Source organism: Hypanus sabinus, chromosome 10 (genome assembly GCF_030144855.1).
Source record: "Hypanus sabinus isolate sHypSab1 chromosome 10, sHypSab1.hap1, whole genome shotgun sequence".
Taxonomy (NCBI): Eukaryota; Metazoa; Chordata; class Chondrichthyes; order Myliobatiformes; family Dasyatidae; genus Hypanus; species Hypanus sabinus.
In genome coordinates, this window is record NC_082715.1 from 55,490,786 (window position 1) to 55,513,615 (window position 22,830).

Consider the following 22,830-nt stretch of genomic DNA (forward strand, 5'->3'; position numbering starts at 1 on the left):
TGCAGAATTACAGGTGCTGTGCAAATGTCTTATCCTGGTGGGAAGGTTAGTGAGCACTGCATTGGTGGGTTTAAAGCAGTTGCAGGGGGATGGAAACCAGAGTGCCAGAACAGTTAGTGAAGATGTTGTGAAGGCAGGTGTCAGTAAAACCTCAGAGAAAGTTAGGGATCAAAAGGTTGAGCACGGCACAACTGGTGCAAGAAGTATCGTAGGAAAGGCGGATGATGGTGCTGAAAATGAGGTAGCTGGTTTACAACCAGAGGCAATGTGTAGCGAGGAGAGGCTATTGGTCGGGAAAAACTGCAACAAAAAAGGCAGACAAAAATGAAAAGAGTGAATACAGGACTGAAGCTGTTAGATTTGGATGCATGCAGCATACGGAATAAGGTAAGTGAACTTCTAGCTCAGTTGCAGACTGGGAGGTATGATGCTGCAGGCATCACTGAATCATGGCTGAAGGATTATACCTGGGAGCTTAATGTCCAAGGATACACATTGTATCAAAAGGGCTTGCAGGAAAGCAGAGGGAGCAGCCTTGGTAACAAATGAAATCAAATCTTTCGAAAGAGGTGACATAGGTTCAGAGTTGAAACATTGTGGATAGAGCAAAGGAACTGCAAGGGTAAAAAGACCCTGATGGGAGTTGTATACAGATATGCAAATAGTAGGTGGTGGACGAAATGGGAGGTTGAAAATGCATGCCAAAAGAGCAATGTTACAATAGTCATGGGGGATTTCAATATGCAAGTAGATTGGTAAAATCAGGTTGGTGCTGGATTCCAAGAGATGGAATTTCTAGAATGCGTACAAGATGGCTTTTAGAGTAGCATGTGTTTCAGACCACTAGGGAATTAGTTATTCTGGATTGGGTGTTGTGCAATGAACCGGAATTGATTAGAGAGGTAAAGGTAAAAGAACCTTAGGGAAAAGTGATCATAATATTAACAAATTCACCCTGAAGTTTTTGAAGGAGAAGCTAAAGTCAGTTGTATCAGTATTACAGTGGAAAGGGAATTACAGAGGCATGAGAGAGGAATTGACCAGAATTGATTGGAAAAGAACACTGGCAATGATGACTGCAAAGCGGCAATGTATGTAATTTCTGGAAGCAATTCAGAAGGTATAGAAATATACATCCCAAAGAGGAAGACGCATCTTATAGGCAAAATGACACATCCACTGCCAGCAAGGGAGGTTAAAGCCAACATTAAAGCCAAAGAGAGGGCATATAATAGAGCAAACATTAGTGGGAAGTTTTTAAAAACCAACAGAAGGCAACTAAAAGTCATTAAGAAGGTAAACATGGAGTAAGCTAGCCAATAATATTAAAGAGGATACCAAACGTTTCTTCAAATATATAAACTGTAAATGAAAGGTGAGAGTGGATATCAGTATGTTGGAAAATGATGCTGCAGAGGTAGTAATGGGGAAAACATAATGGTGAACAAATTGAATAAATATTTTGTGTTAATTTTTGCTGTGGAAGACACTAGCAGTATGGTGGAAGTTCCAGGTGTCATGAAGTATGTGAACTTACCATTACTAGAGAGAAGGTTCTTGAGAAACTGAAAGATCTGCAGGTAGATAAGTCACGTGGCCCAGAAGGCATACACCCCAGGGTTCTGAAGGAGGTGGCTGAGAAGATTTTAAAGCCATTAGTAATGATCTTTCAAGAATCACTAGATTCTGGAATGGTTCCCGAAGACTGGAAAATTACAAATGTCATTCCACTCTTCAAGAAGGGAGAAAGGGAGAAGAAAGACCTATAGGCCTATTATTCTGACCTCAGTAATTGGGAAGATGGTAGACTCAATTATTAAGGATGAAGTCTCAGGGTACTTGGAGGCAAATGACCATAGTTAGTATGTCCTTTGACAAGTTGTCACATATGAGGCTGCTTGACAAGCTACGAAAGATTCTAGCCTGTATAAAGCAGAGTCTGATTGGCAGGAGGCAAAGAGTGGGAATAAAGGGAGCCTTTTCTAGTTAGATTCCAGCGACCAGTGGTATTCCATGGGTGTCCGTGTTGGGACAGATTATTTTTACATCATATGTCAATGATTTGGATGTTGGAATCATTGGCTTTGTTGCAAAATTTGCAGGTCATATAAAGATAGGTGGACGGACTGGTAGTTTTCAGCAAGTAGAAGGCCACGGAAGTACTTAGACAGATTAGGAGAATGGGCAACGAAATAGCGATGAAGGAAATCAAGTTGCTTATCAAGATGGGAAATAATATCCAAAGGGCAGTAGTATTGGGTGTGGTCTTTTCAGAACATTTCAGCCAAATATACTCAGCCTAATTGGCAAATCTGGTGTGGAGGAAGAAAGAATGCTAATAGATGAGTTCTTTTTACTTTCAGATTGCTTCTCCCAGCCCAGACTACAAACAGTGAAAAGGAAAAGCAAGGGGTCAAGCAACCTGCTGCTTGGCCGAAAAGCAGGTGGGAGGAATAAAAAAAAACATTGCAAAAAATCTGGGATGAAGGGAGAATTCATTACTGCAGAGGTTTGTGGAGGGAAAGGTAGTGACTCTCAGCTGAAAGAATGAGTCATAGAGGGATCAGGAAGCAATACTGTGACACTGCACCAGAATGGATTGAATTTAAAACTATCACAGAGGCAATGAGAAGTTCTCCAAAGACAGGTAAACTATGCAGTTAAGAAACTGCTGTGAAACTTACGTAGTAATGGACTCTGCACTGACAAGCAAAGAAAGAAAGAATAACCAAGTGGATGTGAAAGATGATGGAAGATGATGTGAAAGATAGTGGATAATGATCAGGGGAGGTTTATAAGATTAATAAATGCATAGATAAAGTAGACAGATAACATTTTTTTCCAATGGTTGAAATGTCTAATACCAGAGAGCATTTAAGGGAAGAGGAGATCATTTCAAAGGGGATGAGAGGAATGAGTTTTTTTTTCACACACAGAGTGCTGGGTGCCTGGAGTGGTAACAGAGGCAGAAACCTCAGACTTTTAAGAGACATTTGAATAGGCACAAAAATGTGAGGAGACTGAAAAGAAATGGACATTGTGTTGGCAAGAGAGATTAGTTAGCTACTTGATCATTAAACTTACTGATTCAGCACTACATTGTCACCTGACTGTCCTGTTTCTGTGCTGTATATATCTAACCAGAGGAAATCTTAATTCTGCATCAGCCCTGCAAAGCCTGCTTCTGTGAACCTTCAAACGAGGCCTACCTGAGTCTCGCACCAAGTAACCCCCAGATAATTACTTACTCAGCTAACATTCACCCCATCAAGCTTATAATCCTTATCTAAATCACTCTGTTACTTCTAGTCTACTGAGCTAACCCATCAGCAACTTACTTACACCTCTGTGACCACCAGCTGCTTCCTAAATGACCTGTAATTGTGCCCAATCTTTAATCAAACCCTCTGTTCATTAGGCTCAACATAATACCAACATGGCTTTATACAGAAGATCTATAATTATCCCCATGTTCTGATTTCTCTGCACACAGGTTTGTCCCGAACCTCCTACAATTCTCAATCCAATCCTGAGCTTTTACAACCCCATGGCACATGTTCATTGTACCACAGCAAACAGCTTGACTAGTAGGCCATTGGGACAATCTCCCAGGCAATAGAGCTTTGGTTGGCATGGTGTGCTGAACCTACCTTACCGGAGCAAGGGGAAATATGTAAGTCCTTTAAACCAATCCTGTCAGTTGGTTGGTTCACAGTTTATTTGTTCCCCAGATTAACTTACCACCTTTCCAAATCTTTTTATAGGTCAAAAATCTCACAATCTGATTGAAAATTTCTATTGACCTAAGCAGAGGAGCATTTTCCATTTTCAAATACGACTTGTGTGAAAAAAGTGACATACTGCTTCAAATTATAAGCCTTCACATATAAAAGTGAATGCTGATCTGTCAGCTTTATTGAGTCAGCAATTCTTCTGCTGTTTTTGCTGATTTTGTAGTTATATTGTGATGCTTTAACTGTTTGCAAACTATGAACGCTACCCCATTATTGAAGTTTTTGAGCAAATTCATTTTGTCCTTCTCCATTTGTATTCGTAACCTGACTTGTCAAGAGACAATTTACTCGTATCAATATGTGTTATGTCACTATCATCTTGCTGTTGACAAAAATATGAAGGTGTCCCATTTCAACTGTGATATGTCACATCCATATTCATACATATGTTCACATAAGGAATGGTCAGAATATGAATAAAATAGGGGAAAATACCTTAAAAATGAGTACTTCAATACTTTATTATCTGCAACATGTCTAATTTTGCAAATCTAGGATTCAGAGCTAAAATATAATAGCATAAAGCTAAGCCTGCACAAATACATTAGCAAATTATCACTTTCCATTTGATATTAAATAAAAACACATAGATCAATATATGTACAGAGACACTGAAGCAGGTAGCTTCCCATTGACTTGATTTGGAAACACTGATATAGATGATATATTAATCATAACAGGATCTTGGAAAGGCTTGAGAGTTTTGTTTCCTTGGTTACAAAGTCTCAGAGGGGGACAGGGAACAGAGAAAGGAAATGGAATGGTGGTGTGTGGAATTGATTCTGTCACAGAGTTAGAAAGTAAAGATGACCTAGAGGGTTCCATTAAGAAAGAATCCATATGAATAAACAGGAAATGAACTGGTAAGACTTTTGATGTACATTATGGAGAGTTAAACAGCACATTGTAGAGAAGAGATATATAAAAGCAATTGGGCAATAATGTTGGTTAAATGTAACCATCCCAAGATAGACAGAATTGAAGGTAATGGATAATTTTTAACTAAGAGCTACTTTTTGGAATGTATCCAGGATTGCTTTCTAGATTAATGTATTTCTAGTTTAACAAGAAGAGAAGCATTAATGAATTTAAATCTTGGTAAAGAGACCATGCAAATACCAAAGTGAGAAAAGGGGAAATACTAGGAAATAATTATCCCAACATAGGCTCTGGTATAACAAGAAAACAAGAAAAATTAGAAGTCAAGAATAAAAATTGCTACACTAATAGAGGAAAATTCAACAAGATAATGAGAGCAACTCAAATAAAACTGAGAAATAAATAATACAATTGATCAGCAGTGGGAGATCTTCAAGTATAAAAGCAGAATAAATCCATTCCTTGATGGCAGAAAGGGGACAGATTAAAGAACAAAATTGAGCAGATCTACAAATAAAAATATAATGATATAGCTAACACAAGTAAAGAAGCTTATGAAGAACATTAAAATACAATGGGAGGTGAAAAGTGAGATTACACGAGAATCTGAAAAAATACAATAGGAAACACTAAGGGGTATTACAGACACGTTGAAAAGTGTACAAACAGGTAGAATGAGAGCAGGAATCAGTGACCAAGGGTGGATTCTAACAATAGCATGGTGTCTCCGGAGTTTCAATTTGACAGTTGAATGAACCAATATATTCATTAAATATTTTGCATTTGGTGGTATTGATTACTTTTAACAAATGACATTTGAAGTAAGCAGGGCCCATTAAATGAGGATACGAAATAACTATTAGGCAAAACAACAGAAAATATTCCAGAAAGTATTCAGTAGCATAGTGATGCAGCTAATGGAGCCACCGTTTAATTCTTTCATTGGGTGCTGTTTTTTGGAACTTCCTGGGCCTGCGTAGATTTCCTCCAGGTGTTTCGCTTTCTTACTACATCCCAAAGACCGGCAGGATATTAGGTGAATTGGCCACTGTAAATTGCCCTAATTGCTCCTATGTGAGTGGTAGTTTCTGGAAGCAGTTGATAAGAATTTGGGGAGAATAAGAAATGGGCGGTTAGACCTGAAACCATACAGCTATGCTGTTAAAACAAGTCAACACTGTGTGAAGAAGATATGGCTGTACTATCTAATCCTTCCTTAAATGTGAAGATTATGCTGTGGAACTTCTATTAACTAATGGAAGATCTTTGGATAAGGCAGATGAAATGAAAGACCAAGGTGGCCATAGACTTTTGGTTACCTGTAATTAAAATTAAAAACAGCATCTTACATTTGTAGACCTTATGCTAGATATTGCTATTCACCACTGGGATATCCAAGGAAAACAATCATTGAGAATAAGTTAATGAACAAATTTTTTACATAGTCAGTGAAACCAATGACACCTACACTGTGCTTATACAATTTTTTTTTGAGTACTTAAGGACAAACCATAATGACCAACAATCTTGAATGACATCTGCTAAACAGGTGCAAAACATTACAATAGAGAGAAAAACCTTTAAGGAAATGCACTGTGCCTAAAAACCATTGGGTTTGCCATTCTAATGAAAGAACTGAGAAAGGCACCCTATAACTCTTGCCATTGATCTCATCAAAGTTTACATTGTATGGTGAAGAGTCTACTGTGAGCATTGAGTCACCTGGGGACTATCTGGAAACCTCTTTTACGTCACAAATTGGACACCTCATTCAAAGTGGTTAATCGATGGACAGAAGAGGCAAGTTGCTACCGTAAGGTTTTCCACTTCATTGGTGTGTAGTACTTGAATATTTTTTTTTAATTACTAATTTTACCTTAACAGCATAGATATACAGATGGATCTTGAAGTTCAAGTCCACAACCCCCTGAACATGGGGGGGGGGGTCAAAAAAGGGTTATGGTCTGTTTGTCTTTATTAGTTGAGGTAGTATGTCAGGGAGTTATGTTGCAACTTCATAAAAATCTGGTTAGGCCAGATCTGGAGTACATCTGCATTCAATGTTGATCACCCATTACAGGAAGGATGTGATCACTATGGAGGGGGTTCAAAAGAGGTTTATTTGGATGTTACCTTGGTTAAACGACATGTGCTATAAGGGGAGGTTGTATAAGCTTAAGTTTTTTTATTTTGGAGTGGTGGAGGCCGAGGAGAGAATTGATAGGAGTTTAGGAAGTTATTATTTTAGGCAGATAGTATCTCTTTTACACAGGGTCAAAATGTCTAATACTAAAATGTATACATTTAAATTGAGAGGGGGGAAATTCCAAGAAAATGCATGGGGCAACTTTATTTATCGCAGAGAGATTGGTGGATGCCTGGAATTGTTAGAGATAGATACAATAGAAGTATTTAAGAGGCTCTTAGATAGGCACATGAATATACAGAGAATGAAGGGATATGAAAGATGCACAGGCAGAAGGCGTAATGTGACATCAGCTTAGCACAACATTCTGGGCTGAATAGCCTGTTCCTCTGCTGTACTCTCTCCATGTTCTATGATCTAATACTTGTGCTGTATATTAAATTAGTTTGTGGTTGATGACTATTCCAGATTGGTTCCTCATTAATTCACACTTCCATGATTATAGCTCCATCCCTATTGGGTATTGTTGAATTCCTAAAGAATGCTTGATAAATTTTGCTTCTAAAAAATATCTCCAGGCCTTCTTCCTCATCCTAGGGACAGGAAAAGGCCTTTTGATGCCTCAAGACTGCTCTGTTATTTTATTAGATTACAGCCAATTGTGAACTGTTTTTCCTGGATTTTAATCAATATTCTTTGACATCCTTAATGAAAATCTGCCTTTAAAATTTCAATTGAACTGGCATCACTCTGATATTAGTGGGAAGAAAAATCTAGATCTGTGTTATCTTTCGTTTGGTTTTCAAACTACCACACTGTCTGAGTGCTCGCATACAAGAGGTGTACCACAAGGGGAACAGATTTACAACCCCAGAGAGTCATTTCCTGATAAATCTGAAGTTTAAATTTAGCAATATTTACAAATAGATTACTTAATGTGAAAATTATTTCCCTGAGGTATAGAACCCTTATTAAGATCATACTTTTGCTTTTGGATGTCCCTTATTTCAAATATTAGACTCAGATAATACTATTTGCTAAATCTGTGGATTAGAGAATAATTAAGTGCTGTACATGTTGGAATTTTGCATTTAATTTCATGGTACTTTCAGAAAATCTGATGAGCTGAGTGTTCTGCATTTCTTTGTTTGCTTATAAGAAATAATGAAAAGAAATGGAGATGCGCAAAGATCTAACCCCAACACATAATTACAGAGTTAATTGTATATATTAGTGTAAGATTGTCCTGGCGTGTTTATTGTTCTGTTATTCATTAATGTTTAGTCATTCAAACTTAAAATGGAATGAATTGAATTTCTCCTAGTCTTCTCCAAATTTCCTGTATTTATGGATCAATATGTTAGTTCAACGAATATGTGAATGAATCTTTGCTGGCAGAGATAAAGAGAAAAAAATGAAAGCAAGATCTCCCGGAGCTGCTAAAATTTACAGATCATAAATAATAAAAGCATTGCTCACAGTACATGAGGAGGTTGATGTTGCTATGCCAGCACAAACACAGCATGGGAACGAAATGTAATATGAGTGGCAAGGGGAAGGGAAGCATCTTGATAAACCTATCATTAATAAAATGTAAGGTGTATTGTATATGTGATTTTCCTGCTTATTTTCCTTTTGATAAGCAATGTATTGTTTTTGTCTGAGACACCAAAACCACTAACAATCAGACCGTTAATTACAAATAAAGCACTATTGACAGTGCCCAATGGACAGAAGCCTTCAGGCTGTATATGATACTTTTGTATGAGAAGACAGTTTTATGAATGTATGTCTTGTCTTTATGAATTAACAGTAACTCTTCTATAATTAACCTTGACCCTGATCAAGGGCCCTAGCCAACGTCCAACATACATTTCTCATGCTTATTGCTGCATTTCCAAGCAAAGGCGGTTGAAGCTGTGAGCCACCTGTAGCATCATAGACCCACAGAAGGTCTGCAAGCTGAATATGAAATTGTTCACCTTTCAAAACATGCTAAATGGAGGGATCTATCAAATAAATAAATAGAAAACTGGCCTTTGTAATGCTCTAAATTCTGTTTCTAATTTTTAAAACCAATGGAATTCAATAGAATGAAAGAATGGTAAAATTTCAAAAGAACAATTCATGAAGTGACATAGAAGCATTGTATTGAACAAAAAAGGTAAATGATGAAAAAAAGATTAAGTGGGACTTGAAATAAATTGAATTAATATTCGTTTCTGCTTAATATTTAATTAACATGAAAAGTGGCATGAATTTCAGCCTCAAGGGGTGTCATTGTAAAGTCAGCAAAGCCAGAAAAATCAGCTTTCTGAATGTCTGAAAGCTTTTGTTGCAGGGCTCCTTAAAGCAATGATATTAGGCACTGTGATCGACAGACCGGGGACCTTTTGGACAGGAAACATAAATTACAAGTCAAAATTTACAAGAACACCTGGACATTTCAATGTAGTTGGAGGCACATGATAAAATAGGCTCAAGAAAATAGAATCCTCAAGAAAAAAATCTTGCCTGACAATCCATTGGAATTCTTTGAAGAAATAACAAGCAGGTTAGACAAAGGAGAATTGGTTGATGTTGTGCACTTGGACTTCCTGAAGGCTTTTGACAAGGTGCCACTAATAAGGCTGCTGAGCAGGCCTGTGGTATTACAGGAAATATTCTGTCATGGATAAAGCAGTATCTGATTGTCAGGAGGCAAATAGTGGGAATAAAGGGAGCCTTTTCTGGTTGGCTGCTGATGACTGGTGGTGTTCCACAGGGGTCTGTGTTGCGACTGATTCTCCTTACATTATATGCCAATGATTAAGATGATGGATTTGATGGCTGTGTTGCAGAGATTTCAGATGATATGAAGATGGGAGGAGGGGCAGGTAATTTTGAGGAAGTAAAAAGGCTACAACAGGACTTAGATTAGATTAGGAGAAGTGATAAAAAATGGCAGAGGAAATACAAACAACAACACACACAAAATGCTGGTGGAACACAGCAGGCCAGGCAGCATCTATAGGGAGAAGCACTGTCGACGTTTCGGGCCGAAACCCTTCGTCAGGACTAACCGAAAGGAAAGATAGTAAGATGGAATACAATTGCAGGGAGTGTATGGTCATGCACTTTGGTAGAAGAAATGAAAGTGTAGACTATTTTCTACATGGAGAGAAAATACAAAAAACAGAAGGACAAAGGGACTTGTGAGTCCTTGTGCAGGATTCCCTGAAGGTTAATTTGCGGGTTGACTCTGTGCTGAGAAAGGCAAATGCAATGTTAGCATATGTTTGAGGTGGACTAGAATATAAAAGCAAAGATATAATGTTGAGACTTTATATGGCACTGGTGAGGCCTCACTTCAAATATTGTGAGCAGTTTTGGGCACTTATTTTAGAAAGGATTAAATGGCTTGTCATATGAAGAGCTTTTGATGGCTCTGGGCTTTTGCTTTATCCATCTCCTTTAAGGTTGCAGCAGGATCCTGATAGACATCTCCATAGATAAGCGGGATCCAAACATAAATAGTAAACCATAGTCTTGGCTTTCACACCCACTTAAGCCCATTTGATTACTGCTGTAACAACTGTCATAGATTAGCATTGGTTATCAAAAACTTTCAAAAGTTCTCATACCCTTTTAATAACTAATATCCTGATCATTTTTAAAAACTTCATGACTTTAAATAACGTCTTAAAAATTAACAAAGAAATTGTAAGAAATCTTTTCCTAACGATATTTCTCCTCACTACCTTCAAGCCTGAAGTCAAGAATGTGAAGGGCAATTCTCTATTTGCTTGAGTGGGTGCAACTTCAATAACTCTCAAGAAACTGAACCCATCTAGGAGATTATCTTCACTGCATGTAAATCCTTGAATTACCCAGCCCACAGGACTTTCACCCAATCCTTTCACCAGAGGGAGTGCAGTCTTTCGAGAAGGTTAGTTACCACCATCTTCTCAAGGCCAGTACTGCAGGTGCTTGCCAGTGATCTCTACATCCCAAAAACAAAATGAATGAATAAATGAATTCACTGTTCCTGTATCAGGTCCAAATTGGTGTAAATTCAGGGTATAGATTTACCAGTGAAAGTTCTGGGAAATCATTTTAATATACTGTGTCACTAGACTCCGAGAGGAGTTCAATTTCAGAGGATAATTATAAATTCTAGTCTATCATGAGTACTTAGTTCAGGATTTCCATATTTGCAAATGTGATCTATCTGAAACAGCTGACATTACTGCAGAAAATTTACTTCAAAGACTTAATAAATTAATACAATATTTTACAGACCAATGAAGTTAATTTAAGTAGATTAATAGATGTCCCTTAAATTTAATAGTTCAATAGTTCCATTTAATATCAAAGAAATGTACAGTATAAAATGTACAACCTGAAATTTTTGTTCTTCGCAGACATTCACGAAGACAGAAGAGGGCCCCAAAGAATGAGTGACAGTAAAATGTGGAACCGTAAAACCACCCTCCCAACTCTCCACATTCCCTTGCACAAGCATCAGCAAAGAGACAACCCTCCACTCACCCACTTGCTTCAGCAAACAAGAAGCATCATCACCCTCCACCCAGCAAGCAAGCAACAAATTGCTTTCCACCAATGACAGAGAGAGAAAGAGCGCAATTCACCGAGTGCAGAGCGCCCAACAGCCTACCCTCTGTTCCTGATGTTCCGATTTCTCCCACTATGTTTCACTCATCCAGAGTGCCGTGAAACCTTGGAACCCCAAAGGCACGTTCAACTTCTAGGCTGCTTCCTTGGGATATTGAAGAGTGGTCGGTCGTGAGTCCGCAGGAGCATGTCCCACCACTGCAAAGAACCAAAGTCAGAGTGTAACTCTAGGGCAGGGTCCCTGCCAGAATCCCATCCACCTTGGAAAGGAAAAGAAGAGACATTAAAGGTGAAAATTAAGTTGTGTTCATAGATGAGCTCGAAGGGTCTCTGTAAAGCACTGTCGTAGCTCCACCCCTCCATCACTGAATCAAAAATTGTCCATTGTCAAAGCTGACGCGTCTGCAGTCCAGAGCTAATGAATCTTAACACCTAGCTTGCCCTGAACTTCCTTCCACCTATTCAAGGTTCAGCACACTATTTACAAGACAAACACATTTTACTGTAATGATTTCATTTTCTCGAAATCATATAGGGTTTAAAAAGCTCAGCCGAGAAAGATGGATTCAAGCAAAGTGGATACATGGAAGGAGAGAAAGAGAAATGAGGATAATGTAACACTGACCCACCACCATCCCATGGTCCTTTGTCCCAGCTGTCTGCCCACAAGCTTTTATCAGCTGCTACTAAAATTGATAACAAAGTCCCAGACAGAACTCATATTATCAGTGCCATTATTTCTGGTTTTATAGTGATATTATCCTGGATTTTTCTCTCTGCTATCCCAACCTGCATAATGCTGTAGCAAAATTAAAATACTCCAAAGAGGCCTTTTATCACTGGCATTTGAACAATGCAACATTGAAGTCTATTACTATTTCCATCTGAAGTAACACGTTAAGAGGACTTTTATGAGTTCTTTCAATATCAGTGACAGTATCTAAATTTTCAATTAATTTTTGTTCCTTTTCTCTTAAACATTAAAATTTAGACCTTCACCACTATTTGGAAATATAATCCATAGATTACCCACAGCTAGGGAGAAATTTAAGTTCATGGTGAGGAAAATAAGACATTTAAATGAGTAGCAAATATAATAAGAATCTTTTACACCATAGTCAAATATTAAAATAATCTCCTTTGTAAAGCTGTTCCTGATGTTGAACTTAAAGTTTCCTCCTTTGAAGTGAAATTTTGGATTTATATTTTTCATGTTTATATTTTACATTATTTACTTATGATGTCATTTTCCTGATATCACTTTTTGACTTTGAGAAGCTCTCAATTCTTAAGCCATTCCTCTTAATTAAGCTTGCTTATGTGGGGAAATTAATTTTGCTGAGACCCGGTGACTCTCTTATCCACAGTGCCTTGCAGAAGTGGGATCTAAAAAACAGGAGTGGGGAACAATGACTGGGATAATTAACAGGAATGATAGAGTTAGGAAATTGTAACTGAAAACTTGGCAATGAAAAGTGAATTTTGAGAGAGAAACGGATTGGGACAAGGATTTAGTATCTAACACCAGATATAGGCTCAAGAAAAGAAGGTATGGTGGTTCAGAGAAGACTAGTAAATGATCAAAGACCATAGGTGTTGCAAGATTGGAAAGAGGGAGCCAACAGATTTGTTGACTAGGATGCAGATTTTAATATATCGGAGGAGAAAGAACCATTGTAGGTCAGCAAGGATGATTCCGTGAATGGCAAGATATTAACAATAGTATTTTGAATGTTGCAGCTTATGGAAGAAGGTGCATATATGGTACAAAGGATGGTGGGGAAATCAAGCCTCGAGACAGAAAAGTTCAGGATAGTTCCAGCTGCAGTGAGGATAAGGCAGCAGTGGAGGAGGACAAAGTAGTGAAGGTGAATGTAAATGGCCTTGCTAATGAACACTAAGTGGACTTTGATACAGGATGGGTTATTTTCTCCATTGCCTATAGGGTTTAAATGTTTTCTTTGTATTTTGTTAACCATAGCAGTGGGCAGTATTGGAGGGTTAGACGGACCACAACATCTCATATTTTGAGTCTGATTTTCTCTGAGCCACTCTGCTGCTGCGACCTTATCATTTAGCTTTCCACCTATTTAGTTGGTTAAAGTTCTGTATTGCTGGATCATCAGGGTGAGGATTTTCAATTTGTGAACTTGGCAGCCAACAACTTCTCTCTCCCATCACCACCCATTGCAACAAGTTAAAAACTGTGTGCTTGAAAGAGCAGATGGAAAATCCAGTTTGTAGCAGGTCAAGATGCATTGTACTGAACTCCTTAGACTTCTGTTGTCTTTAGTTATGTTGAGGCTATTCATGGAGTACTGATGCATAAGACTTTGCACTTGCATGTATGAAATTTCATCGGTCACTGATCAACCCACTTAAATATTTTATCAAATTTATTTCCATGTTCCTGAACTGATTTGTCAAGTGCAACTGTCTGACTATATTAGTGTAATCTATGCATGTGGTGAGTTTGCATTTAACCTCCAATTCTACACAATTAATTTAGATTAGAAACAGAAGGGGTCCCAGCAAAACTCTGCAACTTTCTCAACAAACCTGATCTACTTGATCATTAAGATGACCCTGCAGCAGAGCAGATTGATTGGTCATTAGTTTAGCAAAATGTTACATGATTCTGAGGATGGACCTTATTTAAATTTAACAGGAGAGCTGTGGAATGTTACCAAGGCATCCAATTTAGGCTCAGGTACAGCCGACAGTCAGGTGAGTAGCAAAGAATTTGATTGTGGAGAGTGCAGAGGCCACTGAGTGCTGAGTGCTGAGTGCTTCCGCTGCTCTGGAACCTGCCAAAATAGTTAAAGACTTCCCTTTAGCAGCTCTTATTTGCACTAACACATGTTGAGCAAGATGGTGCACTTAGAGCACAATACAGAAGAGCATAATTAGGCCAATCAGCCCATCAAGTTTGCACTGGCATTTCATCATGGCTGATCCATTTCCCTCTCAACCCCATTCTCCTGCCTTTTCTCTATAACCTTTCACACCTTCCTTAATCAAGAACCTATCTGCCTTAAATACACTCAATGACTTGGTTTCCACAGCCACCTGTGGCAATGAGTTCCAGAGCTTCTCCACCATCTGGTTAAAGAAATTCCTCCTCATCTCTGTTCTAAATGTACATCCCTCTATTCTAAGGAGTCCCCCACCATCCTTTCCACATCAACTCTATCTCAGACTTGCAGCATTTGATAGGTTTGAATGAGATCTCCTTCATTCTTCTAAATTCCAGCAATTAATAGTCTGAGTCATAACTTTCTCCTCATAGAGTAAGCCTTTCATTCCCAGAATCATTCTCATGAACCTCCTCTGAACCCTCTCCAATGCCAGCACGTCCTTCCTTAAAAAGGGGGCACAAAATTGCTCACATTACTCCAAGCGTGGCCTCAAGAGTACTTTATATAGTTTCAGCATTAAATCCTAGCATTATATTCTAGTCCTCTAAAAATGAATGCTAACATTGCATTCCCCTTCATCATCAATTCAACCTGCCAATTAAAGTTCAGGGAATCCTGCATGAGGACTCCTAATTTCCTTAAAACAGATTTTTGAATTTTCTCCCCATTTAGAAAATAGTCTACCCTTTTATTTCTTCTCCTTCCAAAATGCATACCATACACATCCTGACACAGTATTCCATCTGCCCCTTCTTTGCCTATTCCTCTAATCCATCTAAGTCCTTCTGTAGCCCCTCTACCTCAAGACTATCTGCCAAGGCATGACCGTACACTACTGGACAATATATTCCATCTGCCACTTTTTGTCCATTCTCCTTCTGCAAACTCCCTGCTTTCTCAACACTACCTGCTCCTCCACCAATCTTCATGTAATTTTAAAACTTGGCTACAAAGGCATAATTTCCATCATCCAAATCATTGATATATAACATCATAAGAAGTCGTCCAAACACCAACCCCTCTGGAATATTTCTAGTCAGCAGCAGTTAATCAGAAAAGGTTCCCTTTCTTTCAACTCTTTGCTTCCTACCAATCAGCCAATTCTCTATCCTTTAATACTATGGGCTATTATCTTGTTAAGCATCCTCATGTGTAGAATCTTATCAAAGCTTTTCTGAAAATCTAAGTACACAAAATCCGCTGATTCTCCTTTGTCTATCCTGCTTGTTATTTCCTCAAAGAATTATGACAAATTTGTCAGGTAAGATTTTTCCTGAAGTAAATTATGTTGACTACAACCTATTTTATCATGTGCCTCCAAGTACCCCAAAGCAACATCTTTAATCAATTGACCCCAATATTTTTCCAACAACTGAGGTTAGAGGTTACCCTTCTTCTGCCTCTCTCCCTTGAAGAGTGGAGTGACATTTGTAATTTTCCAGTCCTGCAGAACCATTACAGTGTTAGTGATTCTTGAAAGATCATTATTAATGCCTCCATACTGCAATTTGAGAAGGAGAGGCATAAATCCCATGTATCGCTATTGCAATGGAATAAAGGGAAGTACAGAGGCATGAGAGAGGAGCTTGCTCAGGCGAATTGGAGGGGGATACTAGCGGGCACGACAGCAGAACAGAGGAAGTTGAAGTTTCCAGGAATAGTTCACAAGGCACAAGATAGATATGTCCCACAGAAGAAGGTGCTCTCAAGTGTCAGGAGTAGGCAATCACGGCTGACAAGGAAAGTTGAGCACTGCATAAAAGCCAAGGAAAGGGCACATAAGGTAGCAAAATTGAGTGGAAAGTTGGATTGGGAAACTCTTAATATCCAACAAAAGATATAAGAAATATAAGAAAGATATAAGATATATCAAAAGCTATAAGAAGGGAAAATTTGAAATATGAGAGCAAAGTAGTCGATAATATAAAGCAGGATACTAAAATATATTTCAGTTATATGAAGAATAAAAGGGAGGCAAGGGTTGATATTGGAGCACTGAAAAATGATGCTGGTGAGGTAGGAATGGGGGGAGCCAAGAAATGTCAGACAAACTTAATAAATACTTTGCTTCAGTCTTTACTGCGGAAAACACTAGCTGTATGCCAGAGGTCCATGAGTGTTAGGGAGTTGCACTGCTATTGCTATTACAAAGGAACAAGTACTAGACAAACTCAAGAGTCTTAAGGTACATAAGTCACCTGGACCAGATGGACTACATCGCAGAGATCTGAAAGAAGTTGCTGAAGAAATAACAGATGCATTGGTCACGATCTTTCAAGAATCACTTGATTCTGGCATGGTCCTGGAGGACTGGAAGATTGTAAATGACACTCCATTCTTTAAGGGAGGACCCAAAGGAGAGGAAATTATAGGCCAGTTAGCCTAACCTCAGTGGTTGGCAAAGTGTTGGAGTCCATTATTAAGGATGAGGTTTCTGGGTACTTGGAGACTAATGGTTTTTGTAAAGGGAGATCTTGCCTGATAAATCTGTTAGAATTCTTCAAGGAAGTAACAAGCAATGTGAAGAAAGGAGAGACAGTGGATGCCATTTACTTGGTTTTTCAGAAGGCATTTCAAGGCGTGCCTCACATGAAGCTGTTTAATAAGATAAAATCCTGGGGTGTTACTTGAAAAATACTGGCATGGATAGCGAAATGGCTGACAGACAGGAGGCAGTGAATGGGAATAAAAGGGGCCTTTTCTGATTGTCTGCCAGTGACCAGTGGTGTTCCTCAGGGGTGAGTATTGGAACCGCTACTTTCACATCTAAATGGGGATAAAATTCAATCATCAGAAGTGCCAAGTGACTTGAGAGTCCATTTGCAGGATTCCCTGAAGGTTAATTTTCAGGTTGAGACTGTGGTGAGTAAGGCAAGTGCAATGTTGGTATTCATTTCGAGAGGAGTAGAATATAAAAGCAATGATATATTGTCTAGTCTTCATAACGCACTGGCGAGGCTTTACTTGGAGTATTGTGAGCAGTTCTGGGCTCCTTAGTATAGGAAGTGCTGAAAGTGGAGAGGATTCAAAGGATGTTCACATAAAAGGATGTTCCAGGATTGAATGGTTTGTCATATGAAGAGTATTTGATAGCTCTGGGCCTGCATTCACTGTAATTCAGGCGAATGAGGAGTGAACTCATTGAATGGTTAAAGGTCTTGAAGGAGTGGATGTGGAGAGGATGTTTCCTTTGTTGGGAGAGTCTAAGACCAGAGGACATATCCTCAGAATAGAGGGGCACCCTTTTAGAATGGAGATGAGGAGGTATTTCTTTAACCAAAGAGTAGTGAATCTGTGGAATTCTTTTCCACAGACAGCTATGGAGACCAAGACTTTGCATATATATACCAGTGGGTCTTACTTCAGTGTTTAGTAAGTTGATGGAGAAGATCCTGAGAGGCAGGATTTCTGAACATTTGGAGAGGTATAGTATGATTAGGACAGTCAGCATGGCTTTGTGAAAGGCAGGTCGTGCCTTAAAGCCTGATTGGATTTTTTGAGGATGTGACTAAACACATTGATGATGGTAGAGTCGTAGATGTAGTGTACAGTATATGGATTTCAGCAAGGCATTTGATAAGGTACCCCATGAAAGGCTTATTGAGAAAGTAAGGAGGCATGGGTCCAAGGGAAATTGCTTTGTGGATCCAGAACTGGCTTGCCCACAGAAGGCAAAGAGTGTTTGCAGAAGGGCCATATTCTGCATGGAGGTCGGTCACCAGTGGTGTGCCTCAGGGTTCTGACCTGGGACCCCTACTCTTAGTGATTTTTATAAATAAACTGGTTGAAAAAGTGGAGGGATGGGTTAATAAATTTGCTGATGACACAAAGGTGGGAGGTGTTGTTGATATTGTGGAGGGCTGTCAGAGGTTACAGCGGTACATTGATAGGTAGCAGATGGAGTTCAACCCAGATAAGTGTGAAGTGGTTCATTTTGGTAGGTCAAATATGATGACAGAATATACTATTAATGGTAAAACTCTTGGCAGTGTGGAGGATCAGAGGGATCTTGGGGTCCAAGTCCATGGGACACTCAAAGTTGCTGCGCAGGTTGACTCTGTGGTTAAGAAAGCATATGGGGCATTGGCCTTCATCAATCATGGGATTGAGTTTAGGAGCTAAGAGGTAACATTGCAGCTATATAGGACCCTGGTCAGACCCCACTTGGAGTACTGTGCTCAGTTCTGGTTGCCTCATTACAGGAAGTATCGGAAGCCATAGAAAGGGTGGAGAGGAGATTTACAAGGATGTCGCCTGGATTGGGGAGCATGCCTTATGAGAATAGGTTGAGTGAACTCGGCCTTTACTCCTTGAAGTGACAGAGGATGAGAGGTGTATAAGATGATGAGAGGCATTGATTGTGTGGATAGTCAGAGGCTTGTTCCCAGGGCTGAAATAACTAAAGCAAGAGGGCACAGCTTTATGGTGCTTGGAAGTAGGTACAGAGGAGATGTCAGGGGTAAGTTTTTTTTACATGGAGAGTGGTGAGTGCATGGAATGGGCTGCTGGAGTTGGTGGTGGAGGTGGATACGACAGGGTCTTTTAAGAGACTCCTAGGTACGTGGAGCTCAGAAAAATAGAGGGCTATGGGTAACCCTAGGTAATTTCTAAGGTAAGGACATGTTCAGCAGGGACTATATTGTGCTGTAGATTTTCAATGTTTCTATATTTAAGGCAGAGTTTGATAGATTCTTGAATGGGCAGAGCATGAAGGAATATGGGAAGAAGCAAGAGATAGTAACTGAGAAGAAAACTGGATCAGCCATGATGAAATGGTGGATCAGATGCAATGGGCCAAATGGCCTAATTCTGCCCCTATATCTTATGGTCTTATATTATCAGTTTCAGTGTATCTGCAGTGACTTTGATCATTGTCACAGCAAGAGTGTGCACTTGCAATGTTTAATCGCCATTCCTACCTAATCTACTGCTCAGGGATTCAAATGAACTCCAAAATAATCAGGTAACACTGAGATCTTACAGAAAGAGAGGTGCATTTCCCAACCTAGGAATCTTCTAACATGCACATCTAAAGGTGAGCCTGTACATTAGCTTACAAAATAACACTATTAGAATACACTAATAATAATAAGCAATCAAAGAGTACAACCCTAAAAGATGTTGTTAGCAGAAGAATTGTGCATAAATGTTATTGGAAGATTTTACTATAAACAGTTCTTCAGGAAAGCACCAGCATGCCACTGCCAAGTAATTACATTCTATGTTAAATTAATGCTTTACTGCTGTTAAAAAATACCCCAAGCAAATAAATCCTTGTTGAAGGACAGCATTTATCTCTAAATACAAAGAGAAAGCAAAGATCTCAGGTTTATGCAGCAGACAATTACTAGCAGCAATTTACAGGAGGTTCTACCAGACTGGATCAGTCTATAATGGCATTTATTTTTTGAAAACGTGAAAATATCTTTGTAATTTATAAATAAACAGTGGCTGTATAACATGAAATGTGGATATTTGTTAGAATTGTCAGGATCGCTATTAACTGCCTTCACCTAGTGTTAAAAAGGTAGTAACATCTTTGGCTTGGAAATAGTAACCCAAACTGCTTCATTATTATCACCGATGAAGCTAATTTCATTTTGAAAAATGCCTCCCATCAAGTGCGCAAAGCATTCATCTACTTCAGGTGCTAAGCATTTACAACATGGAAGTTGAGGTCTTTTGGAATCTCATTGCCACATTAGTTCAGATTGATTGGCAGGAATTGACTTTGGGTCTCCAGGTTAGTAATTTCTGTAATGCTGCCTGTGTCACATGCTATTGAGGGTAAGAATAGGATGATTTGGCAGATGAATATGTGGCTGAGAAAGAGAGCAGGATTTCATATTTCTGTTTCATGGGGATTTCTTCTGGAAATGGTCTGACCTATACAAAATGGATGGGTTACACCTGAATCCAAACATACTTGCAGGCAGGTTTGCTAGAGCTGCTGAAGAGGGTTTAAAATCATTTGGCAGGGGTATGGGAACCAGAGTGACAGAGTTGAGGATAGGGCTGTTGATTTAAAAGCAAGGGAGTGTGTACTGAGGCCTTTTGGTATCCCATCGTCAATGATAGTACAAAATTTCAGCTAGTGGGATGGGTTGCAGTGTAAAAGTGAGACAAAATTGAAAAGGGTGATGGATACAAGACTGAAGCTGTTATATTTGAATTCACGTAGTATACAGAATGAAGTAGATAATCTTATATCGCAGTTTCAGATTTTTAAATATGTGTGGGCATCACTGTGTCATGGCTGAAAGAAGATTGCAGTTGGGAGCTTAACATTCAAGGATATGCATCATTCAAAGTTCAAGGTAATATTTATTGTCGGAGTACATACATGTCACCACACACAACCCTGAGTTTATTTTTCTGCGGGCATACTTACCAAATCTATAGTACAATAACTAAAGATCAGGAACTGTTAACATTGTATTGAAATGACAGGCAGGTAATCAGAGGGTAGGGTGTAATTCTGCTTGTAAAATTTCAAATCAAATCCTCAGAAAGAGGTGACAGAGGACTGAAAGCTATAGAACCCTTATGAGTAGAGTTAAGAAACTGCAAGGGTAAAAATACCCCAAGGGGAATTATATACAGGCCTCTGAACAGTAGCCAGGATGTGGGCTACAAATTACAACTGGTGATAGAAAAGGCATGTCAAAAGGGCAATGTTATGTTAGTCATGGGGATTTTAATAAGCCAGTAGATATTGGACTCCCACCCAACCTTGGTGGAAAAAAGCCTGCTCGCACTTACCTCTATCTCTGCTCAGCCTTCCACTTTCCAAGGAATAAAATTCTAACTTGTTCAAACTTGCCTTATAACTCCGGTCCTCCAGACCTAGCAACATCCTTTTAAATTTTCTCTGTACTCATCCAAACTTAGTTACAACTTTCTCATAGCTAGGTAACATAAGTTGCAGACAATCTTCCAAATTAGGCCTCACCAACCTTTTATACAACTCAACAGGTTTCTTTCTTTCTTTTTTTTTTAAAAAAAACGCTTCACGAATTTGCGTGTCATCCTTGCGCAGGGGCCATGCTAATCTTCTCTGTATCGTTCCAATTTTAGTATATGTGCTGCCGAAGTGAGCACTCAACAGGTTTCATTAGGTACATTTAATGTCAGAGAAGCGTATACAATATACATCTCAAAATTATTTTTCTTTGCAAGCACCTATGAAAGCAGAGGAGTGCCTGAAAGAATGAATGACAGTTAAATGTGCGCATCCTAAAGCTCCTCCCCCAGCTCCCCCCTCACACATTACCAGCAGCAAGGCAATGACCCCCCCACCAGCAAAAAAGCATCAGTACCATCCACCAAGCACTCAAGCGTGCAGCAAAGCATCAGTAAAGACACAGCCTTGCAGTACCCCAAAGACTACTCATTCACCCAGTAATTCGACATACCACAGGCTCTGTCTCTCTCTCTAATAAGGGAAAAAGAGACGACTCGTTTCACAGCGAGAGGGGAGACATAACAAACAACCCAGTGATTTATGATGTTCGAAGTCTATTGCATCACCTTTTCCGAGCTCTATGCCCAGGGAGTCGGCCCCAAGGCACAGCTGTCTGAATACACGGCCCTCACAGATAACCCGCTGCTCCCAATGTTCTGTGTTCTCTCGCAACACTGGCGCACCTCAGGGGTGTGTGTTTAGCCCACTGCTCTACTCTCTGTATACACATGACTGTGTGGCTAGGCATAGCTCAAATACCATCTAGAAATTTGCTGATGATACAACTGTTGCTGGTAGAATCTCAGGTGGTGACGAGAGGGTGTACAGGAGTGAGATACACCAACTAGTGGAATGGGGCCGCAGCAACAACCTGGCACTCAACGTCAGTAAGACGAAAGAGCTGATTGTGGACTTCAAAGGTAAGACGAAGGAACACATACCAATCCTCATAGAGGGATCAGAAGTGGAGAGAGTGAGCAGCTTCAAGTTCTTGGGTGTCAAGATCTCTGAGGATCTAACCTGGTCCCACCATATTGATGTAGTTATAAAGAAGGCAAGGCAGCAGCTGTACTTTATTAGGAGTTTGAAAAGATTTGGCATGTCAACAAATATACTCAAAAATTTCTGTAGTTGTATCATGAAAGCATTCTGACAGGCGGCATCACTGTCTGTATGGAGGCTACTGCACAGGACCAAAAGAAGCTGTAGAAGGTTGTAAATCTAGTCAGTTCCATCTTGGGCACTAGCCTACAAAGTACCCAGGACATCTTTAGGCAGCGGTGTCTCAGAATGGTAGCATCCATTATTAAGGACCTCCAGCACCCAGGGCATGCCCTTTACTCACTGTTACCATCAGGTGGGAGGTACAGAAGCCTGAAGGCACACACTAAGTGATTCAGGAACATCTTCTTCCCCTCTGCCATCTGAGTTCTAAATAGACATTGAAGCTTTGGACACTACCTCACTTTTTAAAAAATATACAATATTTCTTTTTTTGCACATTCAAAAAAAATC

General features: G+C 39.4%; 1 non-coding gene across 1 annotated transcript; it reads right to left on the reverse strand.

Moving 5' to 3' along the window:
- Nucleotides 1–21,349: 21,349 nt before the first annotated feature.
- Nucleotides 21,350–21,452, reverse strand: LOC132401423 (U6 spliceosomal RNA). Its single transcript, XR_009514578.1, has one exon. It is a non-coding gene; the product is annotated as a U6 spliceosomal RNA (small nuclear RNA).
- Between the last annotated feature and the right edge of the window lie 1,378 nt (nucleotides 21,453–22,830).